The sequence below is a fragment of the Cryptotermes secundus genome, unplaced genomic scaffold (assembly GCF_002891405.2).
Source record: "Cryptotermes secundus unplaced genomic scaffold, Csec_1.0 scaffold79, whole genome shotgun sequence".
Lineage (NCBI taxonomy): Eukaryota > Metazoa > Arthropoda > Insecta > Blattodea > Kalotermitidae > Cryptotermes > Cryptotermes secundus.
This window is the reverse complement of record NW_019741974.1, coordinates 209,323-231,624: the sequence shown is the minus strand read 5'-3', so window position 1 is coordinate 231,624 and position 22,302 is coordinate 209,323. Positions and strand designations below refer to the sequence as shown.

Here is a 22,302-nt window from a genome sequence, read left to right as displayed (position 1 = left end):
CAGCTCAACAACAAACACAGACCCTTAGGGTCTATTTACACATATCCGTGACGTGTCAGTACCGTGTCAGTTCAGTGTCAGTGACATCTGTGACGTCTCAGTGACGGCTATGCACACTATCAGTGTCATTTAAGTAGTTCGAAGTCAGTGATATCGAGATGACAAAGTTTACGATCATTGAAATGGCAGCGATTGCAATAATTTGGACGAAGAGGAAGAGGAACAGCGGGAGGTGAAAAAACGGAAGTGGGTACATGAGGCATGGGTGAACAGAGAACGCGATGGAGAATTCGGTACTCTGTATAAGGAACTAATTGATTATGAGAAGAAATTTTTTGGGTATTTCAGAATGCTGAAAATTGTTTTAACATACTGCTGAGCAAAATAGAAGTTCATTTAAAACATCAAGACACCCGCTGGAGAAAGGCTATAACATCTGCTCTCATTTCTTTTCCTATCGTATTCCAAATATCAGTTTTGAAACTGCTGCGATAAATCATAAAGAACAGGATAACTGCGAACTAGTTCAATAAGTTGTTCGTCATTCATTTTTCTTCACAAATATGCACAAACTCCACACCACAACGCGTCCGCGAAACAGGAGAAATATCCAACTCTTTATTGACCGTCACAACACAACAAACAGAACAAATCAAGGTTAGCGCCCACCTATGGTTTCGCTACATGTTTCAGCCACTAACGGCCATCATCAGGCAAACACATATTAACAAACATATACCATGGAACTGCTGTACATTAGACTGGACACAGTGTCATCAATCATACAAAATACTTTGCGTAAAAATACAATAAGTCAGATTATATAACAACTAAAAGTTATTGTATAAAACAAGATAAAACTTAATTAATGTTATACAACATCGAATCAGTCGTAAATTTTTTACTTGTCATACGTTTCCATGGACCAATTGGAAGTTCGATATTTCTTTTATATAAGAATGTATAGGAGGCCCATGATGTTGCAAATTAATTAATTGTATAGTCGGTGCCTCGTCTTACGAAGAATGGAAAGTATGGAAAGTAAACAACGACACGCCGGACGGTGCAGTCTAGTATTGACTAGTGTGACGGACCAGGATGAATAAAGTTAGAACACTCAGTTTACATGTTGCTTCAATGTCAGCAGTTCGAGGTAGTCCTATCAGGATTTTTTTTTTATTAAAGATACTGGAAAGCGCCAAGGTGCAATTACAGTTTCCTTTTATTCCTTAATTTATTCCCAAAGACATTAACATATCTCTCTTTTTTTCCGCTGCCTTAAATTATTCTCTTACCATTGAACTTACGGCCGAGCTTATCGAATGCTACTTTAGGTGTCAAGACTGAGATTGACGTCCCTTGTGTGTAGAAGTATTAAATAGACGTCCCTAGTTTTCGCCTTCCAGAAGTAACTTTCAAGACCCATAAAGAGTGTGTTGAGAAACAGCAGTGGCGAATTTATTGAACAAATCAGTTTTGGCGTAGAATGAATTTATGGTATTTTACCAAGAGATTTCTGCTCTTTGGACTTTGCGTCCGTTAGTGCACAATATGTCGTTGCTAAGACAACACTGCAAGCAAGACGATAGACGAAGCGCCGTTAGATAGAACTATCTATTAAATTGTCATTTTATGAACTGTGTAGAGAGATCACTCTGTTATTTTTATATTTTCGCGCACGTCACGAAAACACCAAATAAATCCCCAATAGACAAAATTGGTTTGGGACATTAATTAGACGAAGAAAGTTGTTTCAAAATCAGCCCCAGTTAAAAACTGCCCTGTAGGCGTATCAAGGTAAACTTATGGATTTAACTGATAGATTTACGTGTGTCTTACATAAGTAAATGATATGATGTCAAATTTCTGCTTTAACTTCAGTGCATTTCCTCGCTAAAATTGTGTATCATATTCTTTTGTGAGGCCGGTAACGGTAGCCGAGCGGTCTAAGGCATGTACTATCTTCTCTCGCTTGGAAACCTGGATCGTGGGTTTGAATCCCACTCAGGGCATGGATGTTAAGTTTGTGTGTGTGCGTTTTTCTGTGTTTGTATACAGGTAGAGGCCTTGCGACGAGCTGATCACCCGCCCAAGGAGTCCTACCGAACGTGTAAGATCTAGAAAAACCGAAGTGAACGGAGAAGTTCATGGAGGTAGGCCTAGGCCCACTGGGGCTGTAGTGCCAAGGAAAAAAAAATATTTTATGAAGAGAAATATACGTATATTTACTCTACCCATGGCTTTTAAGTTGAATGAGTCAAGAATTAGGGGATAGCCAAGACACAAGTAAACTTAGAGGAGATACCAGAAATATGCAGTCCTGTTAGTTTGTAAAACGCCATGAAATGTATGCTAGTAAGGCAGCCCTGTAGAAATAGATGGAAGGTAGCAGTAAGATGGATTTTAGAGGGATCGTCTGTAAACATTCAGATCGGATTAGGAAACAAATTCCAGGGCAAAATTTATTGAGGAAACTTGGCGGTGTTCCAGATGAAATCGTGTGGACCGAAGTAGAGGCATGTCTTCGCCGTTATAAGCTTTTACTTTATGCACTGAGTGCAAAGAGCGCTTGTGGGCTGGATTTAGGGAAGAGATGAATGCCTGAAAACACTCAACATATGCAGAGCATAGGGTCACTTCGTTCGGTCCGTATCGGTCAACTGTACCGACTTGCGAGTTGTGCGATGTTCCTCTACTTTGTTCCTACAGACCCAGTAGCGGATTTCCTTGAACTAACGACCTAACTGCCACACGACGTTTACGGTAATGATAATTAATCGTTACGCTTGCGCACACTGCTGCCTGGCAGCAGCCAGAGGGGAAATTACTTGATTTTCCACGTAGGTTTATCATTTGTATTTGGAAATTATTTCACGGCGCTCTCTGAACTTCTAAGGCTGTTTAGGGGTCAAATTACCGTATTTACGTATGTATATGCCGCGTGCGTGTATAGGCCGCAGCACAATTTTCAGACAGAAATTATAGAAAAAATAATTTTCTTGGAATATTATTTAAGGAGTAGAAATTATTCCGAGATTTGGCAACGTTAATTTTTTTTAAATGAAGTGTGATTTCGAATATTTCGAATATAAGCCGCACCCCAGTTTTCCTCTTGAATTTTTGGCAAAAAATGTGCGGCCTATACATGCGTAAATACGGTACATATGCTAGGGGGACGAATGATAAATATTGAGAAGGGGCAGTTGTGATCGTCTGTTGTATGGCGGTCTCCATCTGTATACAGGGGTGAGGTAAGATAAACTTGTCCTTGTTCTTAACCAATTAAGCACTATGCCATGAAGACGTATGGGGAGTAAATGTATAGACCCACGTTTTGTTGATCTCGGCACTGGTTGGAGGTGAGTGGTGAGCTTCACGCCCCGGCCGCTTTACTTCCATGGATAGATGGCTGAGTGGGCCCCAAAGCCGGTCTCGACGACATGAAGAAGTGAAAATTCTTGCCCCCACCTGTACTCGAACTCCGATCCCTTGCTCGTCCAGTAGCTACGAGTACACAAACTACTCTATCACGACCCGGGTAAAACACAGAATCCTCAAGAAGTCCAGTCCGCGGCCTGCATTCAAATTACTTGTTAAGTTAGACGTGGGTTTACCGTGTCAGTTCTTCAGGTTATATTCGTTGGAGTTCAGAAAGCGGTAGGGGGCCGCAAATATTTGAAAGTGCAGTTTAGTGAAAAGGAGGAAAGAAAATTGCGTGGAAGTGGCAGCTTAAAGTATGTATATGGATGCATGTTATAGTCTCACATGTTTGGAAAGGCACGGACGAAGGGAGCAGAGTCAAACCACTGAAGAGTACAATATTCGCAGTGACTGAGAAAACTAAAAATGTTTTCGGGGTCGCTTTAGTCTCATCATCTATTTTCCTAGGAGAAATGCCTTCACTCCCTCCATGCAGGTTTCATTTAGCAACTGCTTCATCCTTCTTCTTTGTGTAGTATTCATAACAACTCTGCTACGGCTTCCACTGACGCAACATAAAAAATAATGGAAATTGGCAGAAGAGAAATAGGAGCAGTTTTTAATCAACAATGTTAAGGACCGAAGTTCTTTTAAAGAACAAAATGTCTGATTTCTGAGCAAAAAATGTTGGTGTCAGTAGGGAAATAATTAATGAAATGTCTGTCCTTTTAGTACAGAACTTCAGTGCAGTGTAATGAATGACGTTCTGTGTGCTTGTTCTTGCTCGTATAGTTCCCTGCATCCGTTAATTTGTGCCGCATAGTCGAAAGTTATATGGAAGTAACTTCAGGGAAGGGCCGCGCCATAGCTCAAGCGGTTAGTCGCTGGCTTCCCACCGCGGCGGCCCGGGTCTGGTCAAGTGGGATTTGTGGTGGAGAAAGTGGCGCTGGGGTAGGGTTTCTCATAGTACTTCGGTTTCCCCTGCCAATATTCATTCCACCAACTGCTCCACAATCACCCTCACCTATCATCTGGGGCTGGTACAATAGGCCAGAAGTGGCCGCAATACAAGGGACTTAGTCCCACCTCACTAGCAGTAAAAAGAACTCAGGGAACAGAGTTCTGCTTGAGAAGCTAAAAATTACTAAGCTGGTCATAGAATTTTTGGCCTTTATGGAAACCCAAAATTCATTATTACGTTTACAAGAGCTCGCGACATGTCAATGTGGAATAAGAAATTTCGATTTAAATGGGAAACAGGTCGCGGAAGTAATCGTCATTTCCTGCAGCTCTTCTAGACTGCTCTCCCTGTTCAGTAGTACACTCCAGTAAAGGTTCAGCCACACAGGGCGCTACGCTATGTTCGCTACGTACGCTGTGTACACTCTGCGACGCAGCTAACATAAGGAACATAGCGTACGTAGCGTACGGAAGTCTGTATGGCCAGTCACATTGGCAATAAAGGTAGATATTTTTCTGTTGATATAGCGAACCTAGCGTACGTAGCGCTCTGTGTAGCCGAACCTTAACTCCTGCATTAAGATCTAAAAGTCTGTGACATTGGCATGTTAATACTACTATTGTGTTTCTGGACGTTATCTTTCTTCCTGCTTTTATTTAAAAGACGTTTCGGAGACTGGATCCTCTCTCCGTCTTCAGGCGGAGCCTACTCAGTTGGGCACAATGGATAGAGCTAGTCCCTATCTCCTGTCCGGGGACAGAATCCAGCCTCCAAAACGTTGTGTTTTAAATAAAAACATGAAGATGGATAACGTTCAGAAACACAACAGTAGCATTAACTGTTTATTACTCGCCTAATGTTTACAAATACCCGTAAACAAACGAACATGTAGTAACAGCCTACAGGTCTAACTTCATGGTACAGCACCTTAATGAGGAGCAAGTGTTCATTGAGACGCCGTGCTGTTTTGCAAAAACCCCATAATCTGGAGCAACGAAGTCTACTTCCCATCTTCAAAACTATTTCCCTTAAGGTGCCCATACACGTACGAGTCTGGCTCGCGAGTCCGACTCGGCTCGGGTTCCAGTGAGTCAAACTCGTCCGTGTGTGGTGAAATTAATCCGAGTCCGGCTCCCGAGTCAAGCTCTCCGAGCCAGACTCGTACGTGTATAGCCCCTTAAGACCGATTGGAGTGGTCTTATTCATTGCGTTTAGATTTCTCAAGTTGTCTTTTTCCAAATAGTTTTGAGACCAAAATTCTGCAGAAGTATAACTTTCGTGCCTTCCTCATTTGCCAGACTTTCCTCTGTCCGTTGCACCCTTTCTCATTCCACCACCCAGACATATATTTTGTGAAGAACGCAGATAGCATTGTTCCTAGTTAAGAATCTTATACGTTCTTTTGTCAATACACACCTCCGTTGAGAACTATTCGTGTAATATGGCTCAGAGAGTGAAATGTTCGCCCGCCTCTAGGGACGATACGGAAAATCTGCCAAGTCGCAGGGACACGTAAATCAGTGTTTCGCCGGAGTATGAGGTGAGGCGTGGAGTAGGGTTGCACAGAAGTGAAGATCCACCGACTGATTCTCAAGACAAGAATCCAGAAGAAAAGCGTAGTCATGAAATCGGATAACATAAACTTTGTCTAGTTTTCCTCATTTCCGTGAGTTGTTTTTATCATCTTAAGCCAGACAGCTATTTAGACAATTTTTCTCTTAGACGACAAACATTTAATGATATTTCATTTCGGAAAATATTTCCATATTTTATATTACATGTTATTTTATCATAAATTCACAATTCTTTCTGCTTGTACAAGTGATGAAAGGACAAGACGTATTTCCCATCATAACTGCTTGTGGACAGCAAATGAATATATAACATCGTAATTATTAATAACACTGAATAACACTGACATTTTCCTTTCAAAACAGGATCTTAATTCTGTCAGTGCTTCTTCTTTCACGCGAAAACTTTCGTAATTTTTGCACGAGAACTGAAGATTTCAAAGCGCTGAAGACACACTGTGGCCTCCTGGGTTATGATATTTTGCAGTGTCTCTTAACCGGAAAAGTCCTGGGAATTTCACAGAAGGAATACTAGCGTCCACCCATACAGTACAGTTCGTTCTGATCAACTGTCAGAACTTCAAATATCCTTGGAAGAAAATGTGTGAATATGGACTCTGTTATGGAATATGAATGAAAAGTTTCTGCGTGTAAATATTTTCGCTTGAATGTCAGTCATGTGCTTCCTACCACGGGGATATTCCTCTGCTTCCGCTATATTTAATTCCTGAACGTGTAATCTTGAATTTTCCACGAAACGTATTGTGAACTGATAAATAAGAGAATTATATTTGTGCGGTTGCAACCCTTCCATTTCTATTCATCCGTTTTCTGGTCAGCGCGTCGCATGGCTGTTAGTTTGTTCCAATGTAGGCATTCGCTCCTGGTACTCCCTGTGGACTGAGGCACACGGTAGCGCAGTTGGCTGAGGCACTATGCTACAAGCCGAAAGGTCGCGGGTTCGAGTCCCGATGAAGGATTAGGTAAATTGAAAAAATTTACCTAATCCTTCCAGCCGCAATATGGCTCTGCCTCAGCCTCTAACAGAAATGAGTACCAAGAATCTTCCTGGGTGTAAAGGGCGGCCGGCGCATAGGGCTGACAACCTTGCCACAATCTGTGACCCGATCATCTAGAAGATGTGGGAGCCTCAACCTCTCGCAACCAATATGGGCCTCCACGGCCTGTTACAGGGATAGCTTTACCTATACTGTCTATGGACTGGGTCCTCCGGAATTCCTCTACAGGATAGCTACCTAGAATGATGAGCTCTCTCTTCATGTAAAGTAAAGCTACCTCCGTAACAGGCCATGAGGGCCCATGGGGTTATGAGACGTTGAAGGTACCACATTATCTAGACAATCGGCTCAAAGATGGCGGTAAGGTTGTCAGCCTTACGACCGGCCGCCCTTTACTCACCAGGAAAATTATTTAATTAATTCCTGTTACTCATTTCTGTTAGAGGCTGAGTCGACCCCAGGGCCATAGTGCGGCCCGAAGGATTAGGTCAATTAAAAAATCCAGTGACCTCATCGGGACTTGAACGAGCGACCTCCCGGCTTGTAGCATAGTGCCTCAACCAACTCTTCATATAAGACTTAAAATTATACGGAAATAATATGCGAACACAAAACTCATCAACATCTAATGATGGAGACAGAGACAGTCTCTGAAACGTCGGTCGGACACAAGTTCCACATTAAGAGGGCTGATCGCCCTAGAATACTTCATTGTATAGGCTTAATTAATATTGCGCTTGAAGGAGGGTTGGCGTAATGTTGAAGCACAGACGGCGCACTGGTGAGCTACTGCAAGCGGAGAGCGCCCCATCTGTATGCGCAGTGTTTCTGGGAGAAGCTGTGTAGCCAGCTGGGACAAAGAGCTCTCGCTCCTGCGTATCAGCAAATATGTCTGACGGGGGCTGTGCTCTGAGCTGTCACATCCAGCCTGTTCACGACGTTACACTAATTTGCTGTCGTTCCAGGAAACCTGAAAGAATTTCTGTCGATATACAAGAAAATCGAAAGCAATGAGTTCAGTTGATTCGTTGGGATAGGATTTGGCATTTGAGAACCAAATCAGTGAGCTCATAATTTTTACAAGCTGTCGAACTCAGAATCCTGAGAACATTATCCTAACTGTAGGGCCAATGGATGTCATCTCTCTGTCATAATCAGGAGGTCCCGTGTTCTAATCTTGCCGCGGGGAGCAGCTATCATGGCGCGGATTTGTTGTTTATTCAGTCCCTCCAAACAAATAACAATTTAGGTTGGGCCATTACTATGAATATTTTCTTAAGAAAGTAGGCTAGATATAAAAAAAGTAAAGCTATCCATGTAACAGGCCATGAAGGCCCATAAGGTTGTGAGACGTTCAGTGTCCCACATTATCTAGACAATCGGCTCAAAGATGGCGGTTATCAGCCTTACGCGCCAGCCGCGCTTTACTCCCCAGAAAAATTATTTAATTAATTCCTGGTACTCATTTCTGTTAGAGGCTGAGTGAACCCCAGGGGCTAGTGCGGCTGTAAGGATTAGGTCAATTGAAAAAAGATCCAGTAGCCTCATCGAGACTTCAACCCGCGACCTTCGGGCTTGTAGCATAGTGCCTCAACCAACTATGCTAACGCGTGCCCCAGGCAAATATGGAAATCATTATTAAAGTCCATTTAAAGCTTTCCTTCGAACGAACGAATTATGACTAATGTTGATTAACCTCTTAAAGGAGAGGGCGAAAAGCATGATAGCTATTTGAGGATAAACATAAGCGTAAATCCGATTTCATAAAGGTGCCGACGTTGGATGCAACGGTCCTTAAGAATGCATTATGGCAACAAAAATATATGTAATAAAAAAAACTGCAGTTGTCACTTACGGAGCAGACTTTTCCAACCAGGTAAGGTTTAGGCCGTCATGCATAGACCCATAAAAACTGTTGTCTGCATAAACAGGCCACAACTAACCTGACCTAACATGGTGTTCTGGGACAGTTGGTTGTTGTCCGTGTGGTCAAGAAGTTTTCTAATGTTTCAAATTATTATAAATCAGCGTCGGACGAGATGTTGGAGGTCTCAGTGAAGATTAATTAGCCTTGTTATAAGGATACTTGAGATAATAAGAAATATTGGTTTGAGAACTTAATGATGGAGAGGTGTAGGACTTAGTTTGGTTTGCCTGCAAGTATGGGGATATGTGTGTAGGTGTCTGTTAGGTTGCCTGAACTGTGCCCCTTTCTTGGAATCCAGTGCTTCTCCTATTCTGATTACATTTGCATATAAATCTCATTAGAGTGCGTAAAGTCACATTCTGATTGGATATCGCCTGTGGGCTTCGAACATCATGCTCCATTTGTTATCTTTTAATTAGAATTGTCTTCATAAGGATTTATGTATGTTTTCCTACTCAGCTGTGGTACCAGCTTAAACTGGGAATTCCATGAGACCGCCACGTGACTAAGATGTGATTACGCCTCAGTGTCGCTCGTGCGACTGCCTCTTCGGCCTGAAGCTTCGCTGAAGTATTGTTACACAATTCTTTTATACTCTGATTATATTAGACTTCTTTGATAGACACGTATATTAGTGACCATAGACGGGGTTTGGATTGGTGAATTGGATTTATTAATCAGTTACAGGTCGTAATTACAAATAACTATAACAGTATTGCTGATTTCCGCGCTACAAATCACTCAGCACTAAGGCTTCTTAGTCTACTTCCACTAGCCTTTACTTTGTAAGAGCGCTCCACAATTGCTATTCCTCTGCAATGCTTTCACTATACATTTCTGACAGCAAATCTTCAGCAATGGAGATTCTTCCGCTTCCGTTGCCCGCTGGTTGACACTCCACAGCTGAACCCTCAACGCTCAACTGAGGTCAACTGCTTGTAGTCAAGTCAAAGTCAAAGTCACATTGCGACTGACGGTCAGTCAGTCAGTAAGTCTTGGCGTCGAGCCCCATCTGGGGCTCATGACCAGATAATAATTATTACCGTTTGACAGTTACGGGCTTGTTTCTGTGGGTCGCCCACTCTGACGAGAAGACGGGTCTGTCTTTTACGTACGCTGCTGTTGCCAGCGCATTCTTTCTCGGGTCCGAGTCCCTTGAGTCTCAGTCTATAGGACCTATCACATTACAGTCTTCATGTTGCTGTCACTTCTGAACAAATGTGCTTCGGCACTTTCTCTTTAACCGTCCACCTGATGTATTCTTAAGAGGAAGTTCCGTGGTGGTCGCAGTATCGGGTTCATCTACAAGGAATCCACCTGGGATCCAAAGAGAGGCAGTTGACTGACAACGACTATTAGAGCGCAAGAGAAAACTAGACTGGGCCGTGGAGACTGGACATTCGCGGTTCGGGGAAGTAGTCACCGCTGAACAGTTCAATAGGAATGCCAGGGCGCAGGGTGAGTTGCATTCCAGGACGGATAGGCATACATTCTTTCTCTTCCTCTCTCAAATCACAATTTGGACCCGACCAATCGTGGACGTCTGAGTAAAGAGGACTTGATTCTAGTCAAATCCAGTTCAGGTCCAAGGCAAAACATTCTGTAACGGCTAACGGTTGTCTTTGTTAAGAGTGAGACGTTGTACTGTGGGATGCATGTACACGCCTACAGCATGGGACTTCGGTTTAGTACAAAAGGGGATTAAAGAAAGATACTTATTGAAAGTCCTTACTTCTGAGTATGCTAAGTTTATTAGAGGCTTCTAGAGCCACCTTGATACAGCATTGTTAGATACTGTGATATGTAGATCCATTTCCAGGCAACGCCCGAAATACGCTCACGCAACAGCAGAACCAGTGTCGCAAGAGGTGTTTTCTATGTCGGTCGCATATATCCATCGCTAGGTAACGGACCAATAAACACTCATTCTTTTCAACAGAAGACAGAGTTTTCCGTGGGGTCTGTGCGGAGGAGTTATCTTGAAGACAATGGACGCTACAAGCAGTTGCAACTGACTTACGCCTAAATTCATCTCGGTTATAACATTCGGCACGGATCGCGCAGAAAACACTGTTTATTTTTGTACCTCAACAATTGCCTTGGGAACGTGCTTATATGCGAAGGCGTTACTCAGCAACGGCTGCGTATATTTGCTTATTAAGGATCTGTTCCTTAGCAGTGGATGTTGTTTCGTTGTTTGTTTCGAGCTTGTCACCCAGTATCGAGTCTACCCGCTAAAATATCAAACATGCCTCAGACAATGTCCAAATATGCATATTCTTTTAAGGTCATATATGGTCGTACTGCAAGAAGAGAGTATGATGAAAATAGTGAGGAGGCAAGATTGTATAAAAATGGGATTCACAGACGTACTGTGTTGTAATTCACCTAACCGAATTTGAACGGGGGGTGCAGTTCAGAACTAGGTAGCCAGCCCGACAAGGCGTTACTGCAGGAGGATGGGGTTTCGCCTGCCTCAAGATGTTATCTTGGCATCCGCTTGCTGACGCCATATAATTAGTGGGGATAGACATCTCTAAGCCAGGATTTGATGCGGATCCATGGTGAATACAAAGTCCATACACTGTACAGTAAGTTTAGATAATTGTCATCATTGACATGCGAACAGTCGACCTTGTGCACGGTTTGGTGGCAGTGAACGTGTTTGTATGCCCGCTGCATCGCACCGGAACTGCCGGGCTTGTGTTCTTGCAATTTGTCATGCAAACAGGAAATAATATATTTAAGGCTCAGTACACGTATATCGGAAGTATTTTCAGTTTTAAAAGTCCGAGTTTGACATCGCAATAATAGGCACTGGGAAGAGGTACGCCACGTGTTCATTATACTTTGTTACAGTATTGTAATTACATTGGCCATATAAATGAAACATGGCAACATCGTGTGAGATTTCAGGTACTCAAGGAGGTGATTGCTACCTTCTGGGGTTTGGTTTTATAGAAGTTTGCATTCGTTTCGAAGGGTTGTACTGCCTCCATCTTCAATGTTGAAGAGTGTTCTGCTTGTTGTTCCGTTTACTCCTCAACCCTGAAGACGGAGGCAGTACTTTATTCCAAAACTCGGAAAATTCTACCACACTACGTGACGTCACGTTACTCATGATAGTATCGTGTCTATCTTATGAAGCAACTTTCAAAACAACTGAGAGGTTTACGAGCTTGTTGGAACTAGAGACTCGTGTTTCTGCTTCTTAGTCTCCTAACGTCAGCAACATGAAAAAGAGGGCACATGCAACGAGAGAGGTAATGGCTCCATTTCCAGAATTATTTATTGTAATTACTTTTTAGAAACATGTAAAGCTATAATAATATAATATATAATAAATATATTCTTAGTTTCAGATTTGATGGCAAAAACTAATGAACAGTTGGAAATTATGAACACGCACAAAGCAAATTTATATGTGTATGTATTTTAACCGTTACAAAGAAAGACATTGTGTCTATCGTATATAGGCCCACTGTATCGGGAATCTGTGTTAGAGGAAATTGTGCGCAGAAAATGATTCATGAAACTGCATGAATATGATTTTCAGGTTTTACTTTCATTTCCATATAGATTGAAAGGAAGTATAGACGTCATTCTTGTGATTTCATTTTGAAACTATTTTTGTATTCCATTTCAGCCAGCTGAATCTGGTCTACAATCGCACAAGCCCATCTCTCAGATATATCCTAATTTCATTTCCCTATCTACCCCCTAATTTGCCCAAGTAATATCCTACATTAAGATTTCCGGCCAACATTTGACGTTCACTTCTTGTATCCTACATGCCCTCTACGTCACAGTTCTGAACTGCAGGTGTGTATGCAAGTGTGGGCAAGTACAGAAGAGTGGATTAAGTACCACTGTACCTACTGACTGCATTCAAAGCTGTCAAGAGTTACATAATATTGATATTATGACATGTCAAACCGCTGTTGGGCAACGAAGACAGACTCTTGATAAACGATCGGTTGCCAAGTTACGCAACAGTCAGGAAAGCGGTGTTTCTTCGTGCTGAACCGAGCCGAACCACAATTGGTTGTTACGCAGCAGTAAACAACTCTCGGCAGCGTTGCCAAGCAACGCCTCTGTAAACACGGCGTCACGCAACAGTGAAGCAAGCTGCGTTTTCCGCCTGTCCGATTGAGGCAGAACAGAAGTCAGTCAGTCAGTCGCGGGAAGAAGAACTGAACGCGTGATTATAAGATCTTATGTATGATAATCAGTGATAGTTTGTGATAACTGAGAAGGCATTGTGTATTGGGAGCGTGTAATTCAGTGACACATGTAGAACTCCCGTGTTATTTTTTTGTCCTTGGCACTACAGCCCCCGTGGGCCTAGGCCTACCTCCATGAACCTCTTACACATACGGTAGGACTCCTTGGGCGAGTGATCAGCTCGTCGCAAGGCCTCTACCTGTACACAAACACAGAAAAACGCACACACACACAAACTAAACATCCATACTCTGAGTGAGATTCGAACCCACGATCCCGGCTTCCGAGCGAGCGAAGACAGTGCATGCCTTAGACCGCTCGGCTACCGTGACCAGCCACTCTCTCCCTCTACAGAGGGAAAATGCAGTTTACGAATTCCCATACTGAAATTGCACACACGGCGACCAAGAATGGAGACGTAGGGCGGACACGGAAGAAGTTCTCAAAAACAGAAAGTCTGGCGAGCTTGGATATCCACGTAGAAGCAATGTAGATATCTTGATTCTTTCTCCGTTTTTGGCAGTCTTTAAATAGGGAGTTTTTGATCTCTTCTCCACAGCCATTCTAGAACCACTGGAAAAAGCGAATACTGTGTTTCCTCTCCCCCCCCCCCACACACACAGAAAATGTTTGGGACTTTTCACTGACATCCAATATTGGCAAAATTTCAGTACGACTAGCCTTTCCCTGTGTTGAAGGAAGTTGCATATTTGCACAGTACAGGGCAATTCGTGAAATGTGGCGATGTCGAACATGCAGAACGCGGATAATGAGTCTCTAATTGTTAAGAAAGTCGCCCTCAAAACTATATTTTCGTCGAGTTGAAACAACGCACCTTATTCTTGATTTCGTTGGATGCAATATTCGTCTTTAAGTACCGTAACCAAATGAAGCATTTCCGACTTAAAATGAGAAAGTTAAATATGGATCGTTGAATGCATAAATTTGTATACAACTGAGGTGATATTTTGATATTTTAATACTGCAAAGGAAGCAAAAAATATATTGTCACGTGTATCAGTGACTGATGACGGGGTTTGGATTGGTAATTGGATTTATTGACCATTTACATGTCGTAACTACAATTAGTTCTTACAGTCTTGCTAATTTACACAATTTACAATCAATCTACACTAATCTTCTCGGTCTCTTTCCACTAGTCTTCTCCATCCGTTTCCTGGCAAGGTCATTATGAAAACCTCACTAAATTACACACTCCCAATACCGATGTACGACAGCACATGCAACGTCACGCCCTAAGTCTTCAGATTCTTCTTCTGGCCACACGGCTGTTCCCTTGGATTTTCGGAACTCAAGTGAAGTCCGTACTCACTCTTCCAGTTTACGACTGCACACAAACGATCTTTGTTGTTCCCTGTAAACTTTTGGCGCGGCCCTACAGAAAAACACGTCACGTGGTCTCTCTCCAATGACGTGTGAAGTCCCTGTCTATGCCGGTGTGTGTTTACCGAACCGTTGTCTAAAAACGGGTTGCATAACACCGCTGTTCTGGTGTTGTGTGCGTCTATTGCAGGGTGTTTATCGAGCCCTTGCCTGGAAATGCTTTGACATGTCACAGTATTTTCGTAAGAATTGGGAAGTGCTTCAGATACTGAACGGTAGCTGATCTTTTCGCATAGTTTTACTTTTATTTGAAGTAGTTTTTGAGGCAAGTCTTAAAGACTCCAAAAAATTGTGTAATAATTTCTGAATGGAAATCTTAGGGAGTTTTACAAATCTGCTTCCATATAGACCAGATTTTTCAGCATTTATATGACTTATATCATTGTTTACAAGTATAGGGAAATTCTGAAAACCTTTAAATTTAAGCGATCAACGTCAGAGCAGGGAACAGAAAATTTTCAAAGTGAATTGAGTGTTCTTCTCTTATTGAAAGTGGACAGAGAAGCGGCGCGAAACACACTCCTCTTGTCTTGTACACTAATGTTTTCAATTCTCGTTCAGTAAATTAATTAAGTGAAAATTAATTATAAGTTATACGCCTGTAATATTTAGAGTTTGGTATACAAAGGGCCGCGCCATAGTTCAAGCGGTTAGTCGCTGGATTCCAACCGCAGCGGTCCGGTTTCGATCTCGGGTCTGGTCAAGTGGGATTTGTGGTGGACAAAGTGGCGGTGGGGCGGGTTTTCTTCGAGTACTTCGGTTTCCGCTGCCAATCTTCATTCCACCAAATTCTCCACCATAATCACCCGGGGCAGGCTACAATAGGCCAATCAGTGGCCACCGTGCCGAGTGGACCCACTTTGACTCCACCCCCCACTAAGCGAANGTTCTGTTGTACTTAAACCGGAATGCCATCGCTTATCGACCAAGAATGCTGTGAAGCATTTGCATGCATTTTATGACTACGAGTGGCCTAGTTTATATTGATTGAGTGTTTGCTTGGTTCATTGCTTTTCTTTAACTAGAAGGGACCAAAGGCCGCGGTTGAGGGGTTTTTGCTTTCAGGAGTTCCAGATTCTTATTCCTTGTCCTCAAATTGATAGCCGTAACGGAGGATTTTCGAAGGTCACCTCACTCCCTGTCAGAAGTCCCAGGGACGGCAACTGAAAAGGATAACGGCCGCTTTCTTCCGCGTCCTTCCAGCTCTTCATATGTGATTAGTTAAGTAAACTAAGCTCCATCAACTACCGGAGAATGGAAGGCGAGATGGCCTGTGAATTTGTTGACCATATTATTACGATTTAGAAACTAGACACGGGAGTTGGACTGCTAATTGCAAGTCAGAGTTATTTTACGACTGGTGGTTTACCGCCAAGGCCCTTGAGTCTCACGACCAGACATTTTTTAACTGAACTCTTGTGGTCATATTCATTACGTAACATCCTGTTTAATGAGAAGATGGGTTTGTCTCTTCCGTCTGTAATCCATTCTTCTAAGAAAGATAGATTTGTGCTTTAACGAGATATAAGACTAAAATGTTAATAAATTCGAATTAATTTATGGAACTATTCCCGCGCTAAGTACCAAATAACTCGTTTAGAAACCAAAAGTCCTTGGCTTGGGATTACTTCTTCTTTCAGTAGATCGCTTAAGGCAGCGTGTCCTGCAGTGCATCTGTCTCGGACGCTGGGCGGCAGAGACTGTAGTTCACATTCCCTTGAAAATGTGTTATCAGGAAAGTGACCTTTCCTCTACTTCCGGGGCACACGGTAGCGCAGTTGGTTGAGGCACTGAGCTACAAGCCGGAAAGTCGCGGGTTCCAATCCCGATGAGATCATTGAATTTTTCAGTTGATCTAATCCTTCCAGCCGCACTGTGGCCCTGGGGTCGACTGATTCTGTAACAAAAATGAGTACCAGGAATCTTCCTGGGGGTAGAGGGCTGCCGGCGCGTAAGGCTGACAACCTCATCGCCATCTGTGAGTCGACTGTCTAGAAAATGTGAGAGCTTCGACGTCTCACAATCCCATTGGCCCCCACGGCCTGTTACAGGGACAGCTTTACCTTTACCTTTACATGTCCATTCTCATGTTGCTTTTTGTGGATCATATTAAATTTTAGTGCACAGTTCAGGTTCATCGCGAAATTAAGTAACATACGCTTCCTGTTCTTCAAGCAGTAAGCTTTCCGGCCAACCTACTGCGATTCGTAAAGAACTGCTCTGTGAGTTCTGAATTTCGTTGTCGTTTCTGTTTCAGAATCGTCTCTGGCAAAACTCAGCACCCCAGACAAGTGACGTCGAAACGCAGTACATGTTTTAAGGTAAGTGAACATTAATTGTAATGAACGGCACTGAGAAAAGTCAACCTAAATTAATCGAAATTACAATCTAACATTAATTAATTTATGTCTAGTGGTCAGAGTTCCTGGTTACAGATCCAGATATCTGGGTTCGATTCCCGGCGCAACCAGATTTCCTGAGAAGTAGTGGGTCTGGAACCGGATCCAATCAACCTCATCAGGATAATGGAGGAGCTATTTCAGATAAATAGCGGCTCCGGTCTAGAAAACCGAAATTAACGGCCGTGGGGATTCGTTGCGCCGACCACGCAACACCCTCTATCCCCTAAATTTGGCACTAACTACGCCGATAAGCGGCGGTCGCCCGGTCGGTATAGTTTGTTTGTGGACTAAAACCACGGATTCTGTTTTTATGTGAATATATTTTCCAACGTCTATCACTATAATATGATATTTTCATTACAAATATTCCTATACCACCACAGTTTTGTTACTTGGCAGATTTCCATGTAGGTTTGAGATTTTCGACGCCTTCAATTTGAAACCGGGCTGCTGACAATCTAGGAATGACGCTTGGCGTTCAGTACACTTATGCCTCACGGTTCAGGCATCCTCTGAATGTCAGTTTCCATAAATGCCATTATTGAATGTCTTATGCTTTGTGTGGCAGTTACAGTAGCGCTGTCCCCACTGCCTCCCTGTTTGTGTTTCTGTATGAAATGATAGGAAGACTGCTCAGTAATGAATTGGAAGGAATCGATCGTGGACTAATTGAGGTTTTATCTCGCAATTTATCAGGAGGGACTGAGAAAACCACAAGAATCTCAGTGAGGATACCCGATGTGGCCTCATAAATTCTAAACATGTACCTCCAGAATACAAAGATAAAGCCTAACCGCTTGAGCCAATTTTCTGGGTTAGTGGTTCTAAACCTTTGTCAGACTGCGGCCCGGTAAGTTATTTTTTCTACGAGACCAAGCCCCGTACCGGAACGCGGCCCCGCGGTTGAGAAACACTGGCCTAAGTGACTAGAATTATAGATTCGTGTTTTTGAGGTTCTGAGTTACATGCTAATCCTTGAAGTTGATTATCCTGAATGTTTGCTTCGTTTTCCTTGGTTTCTCAAGATGAATTTCGCTACAGAAGCTAAAAACAGGGAGTCCCCCTCTTCTTTCATATCTATACTCGTGCGAACTTGCCCGTTAAGTTCTTCCCATACCTTTCGAATTTCTTAAGTTCTTCAGTTGAAAGTGCCATGTCAGTCATGTGAAGATTATTGACGCTAATTTGATTTGTCTCATTCTGGTCCGTCACACTGTCAATTACAGAGTGGATAATTTTCAGTCCAGTGTGACATACAAGTTTACAACACTTCAGTCTTTTTCACCTTACATGTTTCGGTTCGAAAGAATCATCCTCAGAGGCGCACCGCTACGATCAGGAAACACTGTCACATAAGATGTTTTAACCATATGCACTTATTATTGCATTATTCATAGCTTAAGTGCATATTGTTAAAACCTCTTATGTGACAGTGTTTCCTGCTCGTAGTGGTGCGCCTTTGAAGATGATTCTTTTGAATCGAAACATGTAAGGTGAATAAAGACTGAAGTGTTGTAAACTTGTATGTCACACTGGACTGTGAAATTATCCACTTTATTATTGACGCTCTTGATCTTTGCAATTCAAAGAACATGGGGCTGGGAACTATGCAGCAACTTTGACTTCAGTTTGTAACTGTGAAAACGCACAGACGAGCCTTCAAATGGCATGTCTTTGTATAACAATTTTGACTAATGTAAATATTGCAGAAATTTTCAGTTGGCATGCAACGAACATTGCCCGAATGGAGAGCTATTGAGTGAATATAAAGTAGCAGGCAAAAGTCGATTGTATTTCACAATTGGAAAGATCCATTACTCTGTTTCATTACACAGAAAGTAACTCACGAATATTTTACATTTGCAAAATATATACGTGTGTAAATATTTGTTGGTAGTATCAAAATTTGCAGGACTGTCTCCTGTTTGTTCAAAGGACAATTTTCATTGAGGTTTCATTCGGCACGGAGGAGTTGACTGCGAACTGTATCCCCTTCTGTTTACCATTGGGGGGAAAAAAAAACTACAATAGGCGAACATAAATAATTTTCGCGGGTTTACATTGTTCTCAAAACCGCTTTAAATTGTGGCTCTGCAAAACCAGCAGTCACTTTATAAACTGAGCAGGGTTTTAATCAAAGGATCCCAGCAACAGTGGAGTTGAAGTGTTCAACGACTCCATCCACTCTGAACGGTCCACTCGCAATGCTTGTAAATAGCACACTGCCGGATTTTAATCTATATTGTCGCGTGTTGCCTATGCAGCGCGACAAATAACTTCACGTGGGTTTCGGATTTGGCGAATATTTATTGAACACTCACTCTTACACGTTCAAGTACAATTATTATCCCTTTATAACGTCTTCACTCTTCAACTGCTGCGGTTATGTTTCAACTCTGTCTTCTAACTCTGGCGTTCACACGGGTCTAGCCAACTCTGGAATGTCTGGTACGTTCCCCCTTATACGTATATAAGCGTTGTTCGGTCCGGATGCCAGACACCATTTCCCACAGTTCAGTTTCTGCTGTTTCGCCATTCCGTTGTTACGCAACGAACCTTCCCTCTCTGGGGAAGCGCGTTTATTGATTCTGCAATTCCTACGCAACGGCCCACTGTTATTGCGTTACCATGGAAGTATCTACGCCAAACACGTTACATTATGAAGTAGTTTGTACACGGCCCAGTATTGTGCAGACGAGGGAATATATAAAAAGAGCAAGCATAAGAATCACCGTGTAGATGTAAATCCACGTAGAAGTTTTGTGCTAGCACGTGTAAGGCGTAGAAAGAAAATTAAGTAATTTATTACTCTGTTCTCCTGAACGCAATTCTCGCTATCTTGTGCCTTCACTGCGAAAGGAGTGTTGTGTGAACACAAAATGAGGTCATGTCCATGTTGCTAATGGTCCGGATGTTTAATTTATTGGGATTATACGTTGAAAAAATAATTAGTTTCAGGCCTTATGGGTTCCGTAAATCGCCACGAAGCTGAATTCTAACATATAAAAGAGACCATCACAAAACTTCGAGCATGATCTCATTTTGACCTACGATGTTTATATGAAGCGATTTCTGGCGCAATAAACTTTTAAGAACTCATAAAGGAATATGTAGGGCCGGGATAGCTCAATCGGTATAGCAAGAGTTTAACTCCCGTTAGGGGCAAGAATTTTCTCTTCTCCATGTCGTATAGACCGGCTCTGGGGTCCACCCAACCTTCTATTCAGTGGGTACCGGGGACTCTTTCCCCTGGGGTAATAGGCCGGGGCTTGAAGCTAACTACTCACCTCCAACTAGTGCTGAGGTCAAGAAAATGTGGAGCTATACACCCATTCCACCATACGACCTTCATGGCATAGTGCTTAATTAGCTAAGCACAGAGATAATTTTACGTTTCACTTTACCTACGGAAAAGTGTTTCCCGACTGTGTGCAGTGACATTAGTATTAGCTCTCCATCAGTAGATTTGTATCTGCAACAAATTAACGTAAAGGCCAATGATATTTTCGAAATTAGATGTAACACATTCTGAAAGTACGTATACTCCCCATAAGAAAGAAGGCACAAACGATTTTTGCTCAGAGATTGGCAGAATTCGTCTGTATTTCTGGGATCCATTCGTCATCTGAACAGAGTGTCATATCATTGAGTGGCGCGCTTCTCCGGCAAGAGGGCTACAAATATTCACGGATAATTCTACCCATGGAAAACACAATGATTGGAAATATATTCGAAGCTGGTGTGTTTTATTCAATCCACACACTTTTGTTCCCACAGTGTACTGTGCAGAAGCAGTGTTTCTTCTGCTTTTCACGGATCTCTCTGTCTCTCTCTGTAGCTCTGCAGCCCTTTATTGGACCTTGGCCGCTTTTTTAGTTCCTTAATCCTATACACAGTCGGAAGACTTCTTGGACGGAGGATCAGTCCATCGCAAGGCCGCTACCTGCACACAGGACCGCACAAACACAGAATAAACGCACACAGACATCCATGCTTCAAGTGGGATTCGTACCCACGATTCCATTCTTTGAGCGGGAGAGGACAGTTCATGCCTTAGACCGCGTGGCCACTGGCAGCGGCTGCTCTCCAACTCTGTGCAGTTAAAATCTGAAGGTCTGATGCTTAAGTCCTGGACAACTGCTTCCTGAATTGAGTTCATTAGTTCGGAGATTNCAACAAAATATGATCAGATAGAACCCCTCTATCTACCATTGAGCACTGTAACATATTGTGACGTGTCGCGCTAGCTGGAAGCCCCCCCCCCCCGGGAGCTGACGCGCCGAGCGGAGCCGAAGATAGCCGAGTCCCAGCATCCTGGTAGCTATGGAACGCGAGTCAACAGCGGTGACGTCACCAAGGGATACCGCGGTTGCTAGGCAGCAGTTAACTCCGGACAGCTTTGCTAGCAACCCTGCAACAATATTTTTGCCATTATACTAACACAAATATCTGGCCTGCAATAATTACGAGTAGATTATGAAGTGCAGGCACACGCATGAGAATAGGACCCATAGAGATAAAGAACATTCCTTTAAATTGAATACTCTAAGGTGGACGGTGCTTAAAATTTAGCCCCTGAAAATTTGTTAGAATCTGTCGATATTTCGTGCTGTCATGGAATCATGTTAAATGAATACTTTCAGAGTTATTTATTTGATTTCTTAAATCAGTATAAAAATTACGCAAAATATTTAGTAAGCACTTTTCGTAAAGATTTTGGACAAGAATCACCACTTAAAAAAAGGCGCACAAAACCAACTGATATGCTGCATGCGGCCTACATGTGTGCTGTTGAACAACCCAGGTACTGGATGTGCAAAGTTGTATTGCTAATGTAATATAGATAGTATCTGTAATGATGATGAGGATGATGATGATGAATGATAATAATAATAATAATAACGTGACATGTATACCCTTGCTGGACAACGACCACAAGATCAGCATGTATACAACAGCCGTTATTAAGTGACGGCCTCGTGAGCAAGCCTTTTTCCACGGCAACAATTGGATACAGAGATAGGGGAACAGTGTTTTCTGTGTTGTCCGTTCCGTGATGTTATAAGCAGGACAGTTATTGAAGTGAAGTCAGTTGAGTTGAGTTAGTTGGCGAGTGACTGAATTAGTCGGTCAGTTAGTGAACTGCTGAGGTTCAGTCGTTGTGAACTGTTGCTGTGAGAAGCTGGTAGCTGAGGTCGGAGATAGTTCGGAAACCCAAAGCAAGCGGAACGTCCGCCTTTGGAAGCAGCTACCAGGCAATGACAGTGAATGTGGAAACTGGTGTGTGTGTGTGTGTTTATGTGTGTAACAGTGAACTGCAAAGTGTAGTCACGCGCTGCATCAAAGAGTCCAATAAATCCGGTCATCAATCCAA

At 42.7% G+C, this 22,302-nt stretch overlaps 1 long non-coding RNA gene across 2 annotated transcripts in view; it reads left to right on the top strand.

Annotated features, from left to right (window-relative positions):
* LOC111872833 overlaps positions 1-22,302 on the top strand; it is a 535,959-nt gene that overhangs the window by 373,462 nt on the left and 140,195 nt on the right. For both annotated transcript variants that reach the window (XR_002844304.2, XR_002844303.2), the window contains exon 3: positions 16,784-16,847. This is a non-coding gene — a long non-coding RNA (uncharacterized LOC111872833). The remainder of the gene's footprint in view (positions 1-16,783; positions 16,848-22,302) is intronic.